The following is a 16491-nucleotide window of genomic DNA, read 5'->3' as shown; positions in this document are numbered from 1 at the left end:
TTGACGGGGGCCCCAATAAAACTCGACGCCACTTAAAGGTCGTACGAGGACTCGTGTGAGGTATCTAGAAGGTAGCGTAGACCCCCCCCCAAACCCCACACAACTTACCACATCTGCCGTCGCAGACGTACTGGCCCCGGGAAATTCCCCAGGAGGGGGCTGTAACCCCTCCTACCCATGAAGGGGCCTTGACCGCCTTCCCTTTCCTTTCGGCGACCCATCCTTAGAAGGGACCGCCTCCCCGTTGAGGGGCCAATGGCCACCTCCCCCGAGCGCCCCCATCCGTAATGGGTGACGCCCACTCATAGGGATCTTCCAATTAGTGCTCACCGATCATGACCTTACCGCCACAGGACCGGATAGTTGACCGGCTATCCGGACCCCCCACCACACTCCTACCTAAAGGTCATGCTTAACGTCTTCAGCCAAGCTATGAAGTCTCCTATGAGTAACTCATTCCCCATCCGAGACAGATGAACACCATCCCCCAAGTACATACTGTCATCATTAATACATCCATGCGCGATAGAATGCAGTGCATTGGAACGGAACAACCTACTTACTTTGTTATTAATTTTTCTCACAGAGTGATTTAAAGCAGAAACCGAAAAAGCCCCCCGCCACACTCTCCGTGGGATCATATGGGACCATGCAATCGTGCACCCTGGAACTCTCCTCGCTAACCAACTTACAGTGGAAAGCATCGCTTCCAGGAGAAGTCGTCTACCAGTGGTGACCAAATCATTGCCCCCAAGATGTACTATGACTACAGACGGCGGTGACCTCGTCCGCCCTAGCAAACCCTCGAAAAATGATTGGAACTGGTCAATACAGAGACCGCCCTTTCCGTAGAAGGACACCCTGTACCCGTATTCCCCAGCCACGTGCACCATGTCACCTGCCTTGAATACGTCCGCGGCACGCCTCACGTATGAGTGGCCCACGACCCACACCTCCTTTTTAACAGTCGGTGATGTCTGACCGCTGGCCCGGTGTTGGGTCGACTGCATAGTCTGCCCCGCCTCGTAGGCTTGCGTAACTGAAAACCAAAACAAAAACAAGAAGCGTGAGTACATCATTACGGCTTCACAACATGTGCAAACGCACATACCTTTTATAACAATTGGAGGACCAACGCCCCACACGTTTAACTTGTTCCACATTCAGACCCCTGGCCGTAGCCTCTGTAGCAGCCCCTATCCGAAAGGAATGGGTCCCAAATTCACCCGGGTTCAAGCCCGCAGCTGTAATCGACATCGCAAGCACCCGCTGAAACTGAAACCTTGTCAGTGGGGTGGCGTCCGCGTGTCTCAACAAGGTCCCCCCCCATGATGCCACCCTTTGTGTTAAATAATCCTCTAAACACTTCACTGGGCACATGGACGACCCGGGAATCCTGCGTATAATTATGCATTCACCCATCCCACTCTGGTCGGTTTTGGACCTCACAAACGAGACAGTCATCGTCTCCCCTCTGATCTGAACGTGCTCTGCGCACAGTCCTCCCGTCACATCCTGCTTGTTCCTTGCCACTAATTCGCTTACCCGCATAGCCCCATGAAATGCCAGCGTAAAAGCGGCTCGGAATAACACTGTCTCAAACTGAGACGAACATGTTGTAGGGAGTCTGGATCATAACTGGGCCAACCTATCCAAACCTATCGGGCGCCTCTCATCTACTCTGCGACCCTCAAGGCGTTGCCACCCACGTAGCGCTTTTTGCACAACGAAAGACGCTGTCGGGTCCTGGATCCCATGAGCCCTAGCAACAAAGGAAATGGCCGCCCGATGCCTCTGGGCCGTGGCCACCGTTTTCCCTGCCAGATGTAATGACATCAGAAAGTTCACAACCCCTTCCTCCTGGCCCCAAAGCTCCTCTCTAGCAGTCCCCAAAAAGGCTAAATAGGACCGGAACGCCCCTTCATATGCCTTCCTCGTCCTGGGTGCTAAACTCTCTCCCACGAGGTTACGAAGTTCGGGGCACCGAGAGACCAAAGAGCTTCGGGAAAGGGTGCCGGCTCCGGGTCCGCTGTGGGCAGAAAACCCCAGAAGGCCTGCATACGGAAACGAGAAAGGGCATCAGCCGCCTGGTTCATTACCCCAGGGACATGTCTTGCTTTGAACAACACATTCAGTTGCATACACAGTAATACGATTTCCTTGAGCAGCCTCAAAACCCATTTGCATCGTGCTGCCTGACTATTGATACACTCAACCACAGTCATATTGTCAGACCAAAATACCACAGAGTGATCTCTGAACCCTTCGGGCCACGTTCTCAGGGCCACGAAAATGGGGAAAAGTTCCAGGAAAGCAATGTTACTTGTCAGTCCACTGTTATGCCACCATACCGGCCATTTTTGTGCAGACCATCGAGCCCTGAAAATGGCACCAAAACCTACACTCCCTGCCGAATCTGTCCACAGCCCCAGCTCCTCAGAGGACACAGCTGGTTTATTCCAGACGACTCGACCATTGAAATCTGCCAGAAATGCCAACCAAATGCGCATGTCCTGGCGGACCTCGGCCGAGAGCCTCGTGCGATGATGGTCCTCCTTTAATCCGACCATGGCCATAGGTATAACTCTAGGGCAAAATTCAACTGGCCCACTAACTGCTGTAACTGATGCAGCTTAACCTTAGCTTCACTCAAACACATTTGCAGGGATGCCCTGAACTTTAACACTTTATCACTTGGTAAACGGAAACAACCTTCTCCGGAGTCTAACTCGATCCCCAGAAACTCGAGGCAAGTCGAAGGACCCACCGTCTTACCTGTGCCAATGGCACGGCAAACTGATTCATTAAAACACAAAATGCAGCCAAAGCTTGCCCACATTCCGGATCCCCGGCTGCCCCCAGGAACAAAAAATCATCGAGATAATGCATCACATGTTGAAAACCCGTCTTCTTTGTGAAGACCCATTGTAGAAAACTACTGAATTTCTCGAAATAGGCACAAGAAATTGAGCATCCCATCGGCATACATCTATCCATATAATACTGACCCTGAAACCTGAAACCCAGTAGACGCTGATCGTCTGGATGTACCGGGAGCAACCGGAACGCTGACTCGATATCAGATTTTGCCATCAGCGCCCCGGGCCCCAGGCGATTCAAAATGGCCACGGCCTCATCGAAAGATGCGTACCGTACCGAACACATTTCCGGGTCTATCGCTTCGTTTACGGAAAGACCACGTGGGGCTGACAAATTATGTATCAGCCGAAACTCACCCGGGTCCTTCTTGGGGACCACTCCTAAAGGCGAACAGACAAAGTTAGCCACCGGGGGTACACTAAACGGACCGGCGACTCGACCTCGAGTAACCTCCTTCCGGATCTTTTCCTGTACCACGGTCGTATGCTGCAAGACCGATATCTGATTTTTGCATTTTTCCACACCCTGAAAGTCCCCCACTGGGATGCGGAAACCATATGAAAACCCGTTCCGCAACACCCCAGCGGAAGCACGATCCGGGTATTCACTGAGCCAGGGAATCATTGCCAAGGTATCAATCGGGGTAGGTAAAGGCGCCCCTCGGACTATGTTAGACCTGTTTGGCACCTCCTCTACCCCCGTTATCACCCGTTTTGGCTCTGCACGTGGACTCAGGATGGGATGATTGCCCACACCCACTACATTCGTGTTTTAAATTTGCACGATCCCTGGGGCCTAGTACATTTACTCCTGTTAAAATTCCAACAAACCCCCTTTTTACCTGTATTACCGGTAGGCCTCGAGTGATTGTCGGTACCCGTACCTGATCGAAAAGGCGTCCCCGCATACTGACGGGAGGATTCGCCCACATTACTCCCTACTAATGGCACTTTCAACATACCAGTCTCCTTCATTTTGGACCAGGACACAGAATCATAACAATCCCAAGTTAAGTTTTTATCATGTTCTTTTGCTTTTCTGAAAAGATTATCATAGCAAAACCAATGATTACCCTCGTGTGATACCGAGTACCCCATGATCCTTGACTGATAACTCGGCAACTCGGGTAGCAATTCGGGCCTCCGTTCTCCCAAGATCGATGTGAAAATTCCCCATGCCTTGCCCCAATTGCCAACGTTTTCATTAACCTTAAAGGCGGCCATCTTTGCGCGCCAAACACTCGGATGCATGAGATCCTTCTGACCTTTAACATGCTCCATCTCATAATGATCAGTAAGCAACGAGAAGATGTTTACATATTCCCCTGCCCATATCTTTTCTTTAATAGCTAAAGGAACATGCTGACCCAACCTCTCCCTTCGAGAGGGAGCCGACTCTTCCCTCGCAATCGGCAATGGCCGCTTACCTGAACTGGACGCTGTCTCTGCGACTAAAACCGTCCCCTGTGGCTTCTCTACGGCCGCAGCCGGCGTGGATACCTCCGCTGCTTCACGAGTTTCCCGCAGTTGCTTCATTAACACCTGCGCGTCGACAGCCGTGGCGCCCTTGCTACTTTTACCCAACCACGCTGCTACTTGTGCTGCCAGCTCGGGCGGCATGTCTTCCCCGGACACGGGGGTGACCACCCCGGGAATCGGATTCCCTTCCTCCGGCACAGGAGTGGGTGCTTCGAGCGGGGCACTGGGACCCGGGGTATCTCCCCCAGCTGCTCCTCTCCTGGGCCTCTTGCCTTTTCCTCCCGGGGCCGTTCCCTCCAAAGGACGTTTCGGGCCCCCTTCCTCATTTTTATCCATCCGCCTCTTTAGGTCGGTCATCTCCTTCATGAGAACACGCAGCATCTGTTCGGTAGTCATTCGCTTTCCCGCCTTCTTCGGCATTCTCCGACCGAGTATCTGTAAAACAAACGAGAAAGATTACAACGCTCAAAAATGGCTCTTCGTTCCGTCTCGAGCTCACGTGCAGCGAGGAGGTGCAGCTTCAGAGCACAGGAACAAGGGGATGCTTTCCGGTCTTGTTCCTCCTTTTATCCGTCTTCAGGGCGGGCGTAAACCCGCCCCTGCCTGCCCCAAGGGCGTGGCCAGCCGCGTCAGTGTCTAGGCCAACCCACTCTAGGGCGGGAAAAGGCGCGCCCCGGCTACGCCGCTTCGGGCATACCAGCCGAGACTCGCCTCCCGCCCAAGATGGCTTCCCGGGGGGATCGTGGTACTCTGCCATACATTCGGGGGGACCGATTGGTCGCCCCTTGCCATGAAGTCTGCTCTACATGAGCAGGTATGTTTTTCTCTAATATGTTTTTCTCTAATTTGCCTATGTTTAACTCTCGAGTAGATCTCATTCACCTACATATCACCATCCATATCCAAAAGGTCCAACTTTCTGGGAATCTTAGGACCCCTCATTGATTTAATAATTCCCACTTACGATTTCGGTTCCCCCTGGTTGAGTCAGGTCCTTGTGTTGGTGTGAGTCAGCCTGTATACACTGATGTTTCACAAATTAGATACCAGTTGTGGTTCATATGGAATGATTTGAAATGCATATTTAAATGTTGATTGATTTCTCTGTACTAAGGTTCGCAACTGCACAGTCCTGACATGTTTTATAATAGGTTTACATGTAGATAACCATGGTAATAGTCTCAGTCATGTGTTCACCGCTCACTACGGTAACTTGACATTGATTGTCAGTAAGTTATATCTACGGTTTTCATTTCCAGATATTGTAGTGCCCTTTTGCTGACTACCCTGTCCTGATGAAGACCCCGATGTAAGGTTACAATTACGCCTACAAGTGTAGCGTGGGGTCGAAACGTCGACGGCTACTTTCATCATTTGTTTTGTTGGCTTTCCCCTATGATTTTGAATACCTCATTGTCAACAGAAACAATTTAATTGCTTTGGGATATATGATAATCCCCATATGTTTGGGCTCAGAAACCTGAAGCCACGAAACTTTATTGCATTTTGAAATAATTCTGCAATAGATGATTTGTCACCAACTCTATTCCCTCACTATCCCTCTTTCACAGCATCACGCTATCCCACTTCCCTTCCCTTTCTGGGGCACTTTTACTTACTAAATATGATAGCTCATGCACTGTGATTAATTGACATTGCCTGTTTTAATTAATTTTTGCAAATAAATTCAAGCAAATGTATCCATTTCTACTGGGACCCTTCTTTCATATACTGCATCAACACCAGCAGCAAGAACCACCTGCAGTGTCCCCCCTGCGACTGGTGCAGCACCCACAGCCGCTGCCAGGCCAGCCACCATTGCGCCGCCAGCTACCGCTGCTCCACCTAGAGCCGCAGCCAGGGCAGTCACCACTGTGCCCCCTGCATCTTCTACACCAGCCACACCAGCAGTCACACCCCCTGCATCTGGCGCACCTGCGGTCATACCCCCAGCAGCTGTCGCCTCTACATCCGGGGCTGCGCCAGTTTCCACACAGCGGCCAGCCACACACTCAGGCCAGCAGGGCAGGCGTGGCAGGTCACGGCAGCACTCCACTCCTGCAAGCAGGCGGGCCAATGATCAGGGACTGGCGCGGCTCAGCGTTGAGAGACGCATGCTTCGGATTCACCAGCGCCAGGCACAGCAGCAAGGAGCTATACAGCTGCAGCTCCACATGATAGGGCGCAATGTGGCCACTGTTGCAGGCCACATGGACGGCATGAGGGCAGCCATGGCAGGTGTGGGTGAGGGAATGGCCCGCATGGCTGCAGCCATGGAGGCCAACACCGCTGCCATGTCGAGACAGCGCAGTGGAGCACGCCGGCGCCACCGCCAACTTATGACCCGGCTGGCCTCTTACAGCAGGGCAAGTTATGTAGCAGCAAATGCTACTTCTCTGTTGGCGCGGCGCTCCCTGACCCAGCTGCACCAACTAATACAGTGCAGCGAGGACATGACTAGGGTGCTGGAGCACCTCACCACGGCCGTCATTGCACTTCACCCTCCCGCAATTCCATCCACTGTGGGGGGTGATGATGCTAGTGAGGGGGCGTCCAGCGTCAGCTCTCACTCTGCCTCACAGGTCGCACCACACAGCCGCAGCACCAGGCCCACGCCATTGCCTGAAGCCCCGGAGGAGGATGCCCCTCAGAGGCGCTATGGCGCAACGCGCAATAGGCGCTCCTGAGAACTTCAGACTATCAATGGCACAGGCTGACGTTAAGCCTGCCATGTAGTGATACACAGCAGTATGGCGTAATACTGTTTGTTGTAGTTATTTGGACTGGAACCTTATTTTTATTTTTGTGAATTGAACAAATACATTTATTTTGCTACACACATTAGCGTTGTGTCATCATTACATTTTGCATGCATTGTTGATTTGTGAGGTGATGGAAGTGGTTGTACTAGAAACTGTTCACTGTGATGTGGTTGCGACGTCTGTGCCCTTCTGCTGGGTTCTCCCCATGTGCATGGCGCGCATGTGCAGGTGGCCAGTTGTCCCCCTCAGATTCACTGCCAGAGATGTCAACAGGTATCCGGCGCTTGGTTGCAATGTTATGTAGTATTGCGCAGACAGCCACAATGCGGCAGCACTTTTCAGGACTGTAATACATGGCCCCACCTGTCTTGTGCAGTATGCAGAACCTGCTCTTGAGCAGGCCAAATGTCCTTTCTATGCAATTCCTTGTCCGTATGTGTGCAATATTGTAGTGCCGTTGCTGGGGTGTAGCAGGGTTGAGGTGTGGGGTCAGGAGGTATTCACGGAGGGCGTAGCCACTGTCACCTGAATGAGAGGAGCAGATGGTGATTGCCTGTGCTGCGCTGTTACATCTTAGCAATGTGACATTTCCAACAAAGTGTACTTACCAAGTAGGTGTCCTTCCCCAAACTCTCCCCTGACCAGTCGTGTGTGGAGGCCGCTGTGCCGGAAAATGAAGGAGTCATGGGTACTCCCTGGGTACTGTGCGACAATGTCAGTGATGTATGTCTTAGCATTGCAGACCATCTGGATGTTGAGGGAGTGGTAGGACTTTCAATTGCGGAACATATACTCCATGCCAGCAGGTGGGCAGATGGCGACGTGGGTACAGTCTATGCATCCGAGCACATGTGGAAAATGGGCTACATTGTAGAATTGTAGCTTGGTCATGTCCAATTCCTGTTGGCTGGCGGGGAATTTGATGTGACGGTGTAGCTGGGTGAGCATGGCGTCAACAAAAGTGTGGAGGCAGCGTGACATGGTGGGCTGGGATATCCCCCCAGCAGCCGCTACTATCCCCTGGAAACTCCCGGAGGCCAGGAGGTGCAGGCTACACAATACCTGCACATGTGTAGGCACAGCATTGGTACGGCTTGTTGGGTGCTGCATCAGGGGGTCAAGGTCCTGTATTAGCTGCATTATCATTTCCCCATTCAGCCTGTATTTAGCATATATCTGCTCTCCGGTTTGGCCCAGCAAGGTGACCCGCTGGCGGAATATCCTGTCCTGGATCCTGCGTCTCCTCCGTGCTAATCGCTCTAGCCTTCGATGCCTCACCACCATGTACATTCCTGGCATTGTGGGACTCCTAATGCTGCTGATGATGATGGTCCTTATGTGTGATTGGTCAGGCCAGTACCTGTTGGTGATAGGACAACGATTTTTTGAATGTTTTTTTTGCATGGCTTTCATGGTTACCACCTGCTTTGAGTTGTCCTTATTTTGCGTGGTGCAAATAGCGATTTTTGGGTTTTTCGCTAATTGCGATTATTCTTGAATACCGATTGCGATTATATAGCGAATTCGCTATTATTTTCGCAGAATCCGTGGTGTGTCGCTATTTCCGAATCGCTAATGCTCACCTGCCGGGATTCTGCGAATATATTAGCGAATTCGCAAATCTGTGTTTGCGAATTCGCTATTTTGATGTTGAATGCCGATTACGGAAATTGCGCCCGCATTTGCATTTTCGCAGCGATTGCGGGTGCAATTTTACTTCATGAATCAGGCTGAAAGTGCGAAGGGTACTTTGTGAGTCGGATATGTCTTTGCGACTCAAGAGTACATTTGGTGACCCCCTTATGAATTGGTTGGTGGTCTGGTTGTGGGAGAATGAAAGCTGGTTTCCCCCTCACCTCACGATTCCCTAAGGAGATAATTGCCCCATCCTCCAAATGGAGGCTGTACCCATGGGGTAACTTTCACTTTGTAAACAAGGGCTTTAGGCATTTGTAGTAGTCTAAGGAGCCAATACATGCTTACCTCATTTAGCAGTTTTAATGTCAGCTCATATTTACTAAAAGTTTACGCAATGCAGGGCTGCAAGCAAAGTTTCTGCGCTGCGCTGCGTGAACAGGAGAGACGGCAAATATCTACTAAGTGAAGCTCTACACCTCCGCTGGCGCGTTTGAGGTTGCCTAGTGCCAGAGCAGGCACCTTTGCATTATGGTGCTTGGATGTCTGGGTTATAGTGCAGTCTTGTTTTGTGCAGGAAGTGATACCTTCCTGCACAAAACAATCCTAAGAAGCTTATTTCCTCTTTTTATGTGCGATGTTTAGACAGAGGGGAAGTAATGAGTAGAAACACGCATATGTCTCCTGGCGCACCATTTTGCTGCAACCCCCGGTTTATTGATTCCAGTAAATCTGGGATTGTGTCAGGTTCAGTGGGTGGATGCATAGGAATGCCTATCCACTCCACCTGTAAATCGGCTACAAATGCTACACTTTACACAACACAGTGCAAGCTGCTGATTTGTGTTAATTTTCCTGACAAAGTCATGCAAGGCGGTGCAAATCTCCCCTTGTGTAGCTTTGTAAATTTTGATTAAGTTTTGTGTTGCCTTGTGTCGCCTTGCACAAAGCAAGGACAATTCAAAGGATTAGTTAATTTGAGCGTGCATTTCTGCACAGTTAGAAAAGGATATGCTAAATATTATTAACTTTATTTTATTTATTTTGTAGTATTTCACAAAATAATTGAGTGCGGGGAATACCTTGGGCCTCATTTATGAAAAATTACGCATTGCTGCGTGAAAGCAGCGATGCGTCACTTCTCAGTGCGCACTCCTTGCGACATTCCTGATGCGTCATATTTAATGTATGATGCATCATGTCGCAAGGAGTTACAGATACGTCAGTATTTCTGACGTATCTGTAAGCGCAAAAGTGACGCATTGCTGGAGTATGTCACAAAAGTGACGCAACCCCAGCAATGCGTCCTTTTACATGGGGCAAGCCCCATGTGAAAGGGCCTGCGTCAGTCTTACGCCTGCTGTGAAGCAGGCACAAGATTTTGACGCAACGGCGTCCTAAAAGTGACGCAGTGAAATCTCATATATATCACTGCGTCACTTCTACGACCCTTCCTTGCGTCAATACGCCCCCCTTGCATACATTATACCTGGCGCAGGTATAATGTGGCGCAGGGGTTTACAAAGTGACACATCTACCTAGATACGTCACTTTGTAAATATGGTGCAACAAGGTGCATTTTTTACGCCACTGATGCGTCACAAAAGTGACGCACCGGCGGCGTAAAAGTGACGCACAGCCTCACAAATGAGGCCCCTTGTGTTCATAGGTCACACCCAAATACATACAAGAGGACTGTCTATAGGAAACAATGTCTCTTGTAGGACATTTTCTGCTCCAAAGAATCTCCTGCAGCATATTTGCTGCTTGAGCCGAAATTTATCAGTACAAAGAGTGTAATATTTCACACCCTGAAAATTCAAAGAATTTCACTTGTTTTGTAGGTTGCAAAATGTGCACATTTCATGGTCTGGTATAATGCATTCTGTGGAACTATTTATGCTGCACCAACTGAAGACCACCCATATCAGCCACTCCTTCTGCATGTCGTATAACCTCTCCCCATTCTGTACCATTTATCTCTCCTATATGTGCCTCTCAAGGAATTTTTGGCCTAAAGGATGTATCTAGATGATGTTGATCAAGGCTTTGTCCCATCTTGACACTGTTCTACTGTCCAACTGGTTACCCTCTTGAATATGAGCTCCATTAGTGATGTAAATTTAGTGGCCATGCCTAAGTTAGATGTATTGATATCATTCTATCTCAGAAAGCTCACACTTCTCTTGTAGACTTTAAAATATCTTAATCTTTTGATTGTGTCACAAATCTCCCAGGGTTGAAATTCCTCCTCCATCCTCTGTCCAAAGCTCTCTGGTTTCACTAGGTTCCTCAGGTCTTTCTTTAGGCCTAATAGGGTCAGTGCCTTGCGAGATCAGTGCAACAAGGAGTTTGTCCTTTCCCATTATCTTTGTTTCTGCCTCCCTCATTCTAGCAACTATCTTCGTTTGAATAGGTAGGTTTTTATTTGGTGCTGACACACAGATAATGGGCAAATAACCACTGGTCCCCATCACCCATCTGTCTATTGTCAGTTTACTCCCATTCATTTATTATTGACACTATTATTTTAAATAGTAAATGAACCACAGACTATTATTTATGGGGGTGATAGAGGGCTCGGCGCTCTTAAATTTGTAAGAGGGCATTATATTTATTCACGGACTGCACCTTTATAGATAGTTTATTGTTTTGCTGAAATTCGTGTTTATCTTAATGAAGTTTATATCACCATATTAAAATCAGTAGAACTAAATTGTGACGCAATTTACAGAACTGATCAGTATTTCACATGTATTTAGAGAAATCATGTAAACATGCATGTGCATTATGATTATTAGGTAAAACAAATGTATTCACTGTTATAATGGATTCATATAGAGGCTTGTGTAACGGGTGAACATTAAAGAACATTCTTAGGTTTGCCAATTGTAGGCCTAACTTTTGTTTTTCTTAAGTTTCGTTTCTCCTTGTTTGCTCTCGAGTTGGGAGTTAATTAAAATGTATGTGTGAGAAAGTTTTCCTTTCTCCCCTATGGCAGGTGCAGGAACTCAAAGTAATTATTTTAGATTTAAGAATATACATGGCAGGAGAGGAATGTCTTTAAAGAACTTAAACAGAGATAAGGGAGGACACCTTTCATGCCTGGTGTAACTTGGGAACCAAAGTTTACCGCGAAGGCCCAAGTTATTTGGAAGATGGTGGAAAGTTTCTCAGAGGAGGTGTTCATGACGTAGTATACCATGTGACCTGTTGCGGGTGTAAGTTTGCCTTTTTGTATGAGGCACAGGGAGAGATTTGCAGGACTTCTGCTTTTGACTGAGAAAAAGGAGCATCTTTGAACGAGCTCCATAGCTTCTCGCTACTTGACCCATTTGACATGAGTACTTCTTAGGAAGTCAGCAGGTGCTGACACCTTTTGGGGAGAATCTCCTCAGATAGGAAAGGATGCCACTTTAGAAATAGTGTAACGACAAATTATTCTTTATTTGTGGAAATAACCCTATATAACATACCAAGGGTCAAGGGTGTACTGTTGTGTCACGCACAACTGTTCACGCTAAAATGTAACCCTATATAACACACCAACGGTCAAGGGGGGATATTCTCAAGAACGTGTGATAATTATCGCAAAATTAGCTTAACGGAACTCTTCACATCGCGGTCTATTGCTGGACAATCACGCTGTGTTAACGTTGTATTCCCAACATGGCGGTACCATGTGATATTCTCACAATAACGTGTCAAAAGTTGCATTAAAATCAACGCAATACAGCAAAAATGTAAAGCACGAATGCGGAAAAAGCGGCGATATCCCAAACCGCATGACAAAAATCAGCGAGAACCAGTGACAGGCCTGAAATTCCCACGCGTCATGCAGGATAGTGCACCATAAAAGCAGAGAGTGAGATGATAATGTATGAGTACAACCTCACATCCGTAATGTAGAACAAATTTCCATTGTCTCACATCAAATAGGCATCCCCTCACAAATAGTCACAATGCATATTGACATTCAGTCTGTATGTAAATTGCGTCAATACGTAAACATACATGCAACACACTGTGAAATCGTATCCCATTCACATTGCAGAGGGACAATCAACACCTCCTGCACACAGACGTGACATGTCTATGATCAATCAAGTATGAAAGCATGGATGAATGTGGGACTTGAGTCACAGGGTGCATCCCTGCATCATGGTGTTACAAATTAGACGCCAAAGAAGCCCAGTTTTCACTTGTAGGTCACAAATGATAGCCTATATGTAATGATGTGTGACACATGTGAAGCGCCGAAGAGTGGGATTCCATACTATCTGCATAGAGGTAACAGCCTCTCTGTATAGAGGTGGCACACCCACCCTCTATTTTCAAATCATGATATTGCCTGCACTACATGTTGCACTTACACTCGCCTTAGTGATGTGCGTGTACAGATGAGTTGAGATCTGAAGGAATGTCGGCATTTTATTTAAGTTCAAAATGTTTTTTTGAAATGTTTCATACACACACATTACTGTGTAAATTGTACTTTCTGTGATTGTTGTGATATAACCCCTTCACTGCGGCGGTTCGAATGGGTTTGGGCATGGAGCTGTGGTGCTCATGATGGAGCTCCTGGACCCAGCCAAGCAAGGAGAGGCTCCCCGGGCACAACAGAACCCCGTCCCTGGCTTTGGCAGTGCGGCAGGCCGGGGGGCGAGGGGAACCCAACCCGGGCCCCTGGGCCCCATCTGGGAGACCGGAGGCGCTGGGGACGCCTCCCCGGGCCCTCCCAGACCCCATCCAGGGCTTCCTGCCACGCGGCAGGCCCAGGAACAGACCCTGGGCTGGGGCAACATCCTGGCCTGTCCAGCTGCCGGCTGAGGACAGCTAGGTCGAGAGTACCTTGTCCCTATCAATCCGGAGGAAAATTACCCATATTTCTTGTAATCCGTGCACACAAGGTGACAGAGGGGACCCAGGGCGCAAAAGTGCGCGAGCTCCCGGAGCCCTCGCTCAGATCCGGGAGGCGAATGGCACCTCATCGGGACTTCCAGGGAAGTCCGGCCATCTGGTCGCTACATAGGAAAGCATTGCGGGCGACCAGATGGCCGAGGCGAGAGGGGCGACAAGATAGCCACGGCCGAAATGATACCAATCTGCCTGCCCCAGGCCTGTAGGGATCAGGAGCTGCAGGGCTCCGGGGCTCCGGGGCTCCCTGCCGCGCGGCAGGACCCAGGACGGAGCCCCCGGTATGGGGGCCACCCTCTCAGGGGCCCCGGACGGGGCTCCCAAAACCCAGCGGAGCAAGGGGAGGCTCCCTGGGCACCACGGAACCCAGTCCCGGGCCTTTGGCAGTGCGGCAGGCCGGAGGGACGGGGCCCTGGGCCCAAGCACCCGACTCGGGGCCCGGGGAGGCCCCTGGACCCTGCCGGGGCTCCCAGGCCCAGAGGCGCAGGGGAAGCCTACCCCGGGTCCTCCGGACCCCGTCCCAGGCACCCTGCCACGCGGCAGGACCCAGGACGGACCCCCCCAGGCAAGGAGGCCAACCTCCCCGGGGCAACTGAGGGCCCATAGGACGGAGCTCCTGAACCCAGCCAAGCACGGGGAGGCACCCCGGGCACCACGGAACCCAGTGCCGGGCCTTTGACAGTGCGGCAGGCCGGAGGACAGGGCCCTGTGCCAGAGCACCCCATCCGGGGCCCAGGGACCCCAAGGCCCAGAGGCACAGGGGTAGCCTTCCCCGGGCCCTCCGGAACCCATCCCGGGCACCCTGCCACGCGGAAGGACCCAGGACGGTGCCCCGGCCGGAGCTCTTGAACCCAGCCAGGCTCCCCAGGCACAACAGACACCGCTAGGCCGAGAGGGGTCCCAGAGTACCTTGTCCCTATCAATCCGGAGGAAAATTACCCCCATTTCTTGTAATCCGTGCACACAAGGTAACAGAGGGGACCCAGGGCGCAAAAGTGCCCGACCTCCTGGAGCCCTCGCTGGGATCCGGGAGGCGAATGGCACCTCATCGGGACTTCCAGGGAAGTCCGGCCATCTGGTCGCTACATAGGAAAGCATTGCGGGCGACCAGATGGCCGAGGTGAGAGGGGCGACCAGATGGCCGGGACCGAAATGACACCAATCTGCCTGCCCCAGGCCTGTAGGGAGCTCCGGGGCTCCAAGGCTCCAGGCCTCCGGGGCTCTGGGGCTCTGGGTCTCTGGGTCTCTGGGTCTGCAGGGCTCGGGGACTGCAGGGCTCCACGGCTCGAGGGGCTGTAGGGCTACGGGGCTCCGGGGCTCCGGGGCTCCAGGGCTCCAGGGCTGCAGGGCTCCAGGGCTGCAGAGCTCCGGGGCTGCTGGGATCCAGGGCTCGAGGTCTGCAGGGCTCCAGGGTTACAGGGCCTGGGACCCATGGAGCCCGTCCCGGGTACTTTGCCACTCTGTGGGCCGGAGGAGGGAGCCCCGGATGCCTGGGAGGTGTTGCCCAGGCATCGCCCATCTGGTCCCAAGCAGGGAACAACCAGCCCCGGAAGGGTGTTCGGGCATACCCTTGCACCTACTAATCCGGAGGAAAATTACCCCCATTTCTTGTAATCCATGCACTCGAGGTGACAGAGGGGACCCACGGCGCAAACGTGCCCAACCTCCTGGAGCCCTGGCTGGGATCCGGGAGGCAAATGGCACCTCATCGGCACTTCCAGGGAAGTCCGGCCATCTGGTCGCTTTATAGGAAAGCATTGCAGGCGACCAGATGGCCGAGGCGAGAGGGGCGACCAGATGACCGGGACCCAAATGATGCCAATCTGCCTGCCCCGGGCCAGCAGGGCTCTGGGGCTGCAGGGCTCCAGAGCTCCGGGGCTCCGGGGCTCCGGGGCTCCGGGGCTCCGGGGCTTCAGGCCTCCCCCGGCCCTGATGGACCCTCTCTCCCGGGCGCCCCGGACCCCCGGCCGGCTCGCAGGACGGAGGGGTATTCCCGCTCCACCGGGCCCTGCCGGACGGGGCTCAAGCCCCGGGCCCGGTCCCGGCCCCAGTCCCGGCTTTCTGAACCCTAGTCCAGGCCGGGGAGAGCCTCCCTGGGCCCCGGTCGACCCTCCGTCCCGGGCGCCCCGGACCCCCCGGCTGGCTCGCAGGACGGAGGGGTATTCCCGCTCCACCGGGCCCTGCCGGACGGGGCTCAAGCCCCGAGCCCGGCCCCAGTCTCGGCTTTCTGAACCCTAGTCCAGGCCGGGGAGAGCCTCCCTGGGCCCCGGTCGACCCTCCGTCCCGGGCGCCCCGGACCCCCGGCCGGCTTGCAGGACGGAGGGGTATTCCCGCACCACCGGGCCCTGCCGGACGGGGCTCAAGCCCCGGGCCTGGTCCCGGCCCCAGTCTCGGCTTTCTGAACCCTAGTCCAGGCCGGGGAGAGCCTCCCTGGGCCCCGGTTGACCCTCCGTCCCGGGCGCCCCGGACCCCCGGCCGGCTTGCAGGACGGAGGGGTATTCCCGCACCACCGGGCCCTGCCGGACGGGGCTCAAGCCCCGGGCCCGGTCCCGGCCCCAGTCTCGGCTTTCTGAACCCTAGTCCAGGCCGGGGAGAGCCTCCCTGGGCCCCGGTCGACCCTCCGTCCCGGGCGCCCCGGACCCCCGGCCGGCTTGCAGGACGGAGGGGTATTCCCGCACCACCGGGCCCTGCCGGACGGGGCTCAAGCCCCGGGCCCGGTCCCGGTCCCGGCTGTCCGAACCCTAGTCCAGGCCGGGGAGAGCCTCCCTGGGCCCCGGTCGACCCTCCGTCCCGGGCGCCCCGGACCCCCGGCCGGCTTG

The sequence above is a fragment of the Lissotriton vulgaris genome, chromosome 5 (genome assembly GCF_964263255.1).
Source record: "Lissotriton vulgaris chromosome 5, aLisVul1.2, whole genome shotgun sequence".
NCBI classification, from domain to species: domain Eukaryota; kingdom Metazoa; phylum Chordata; class Amphibia; order Caudata; family Salamandridae; genus Lissotriton; species Lissotriton vulgaris.
This window is presented reverse-complemented; position numbering follows the sequence as displayed.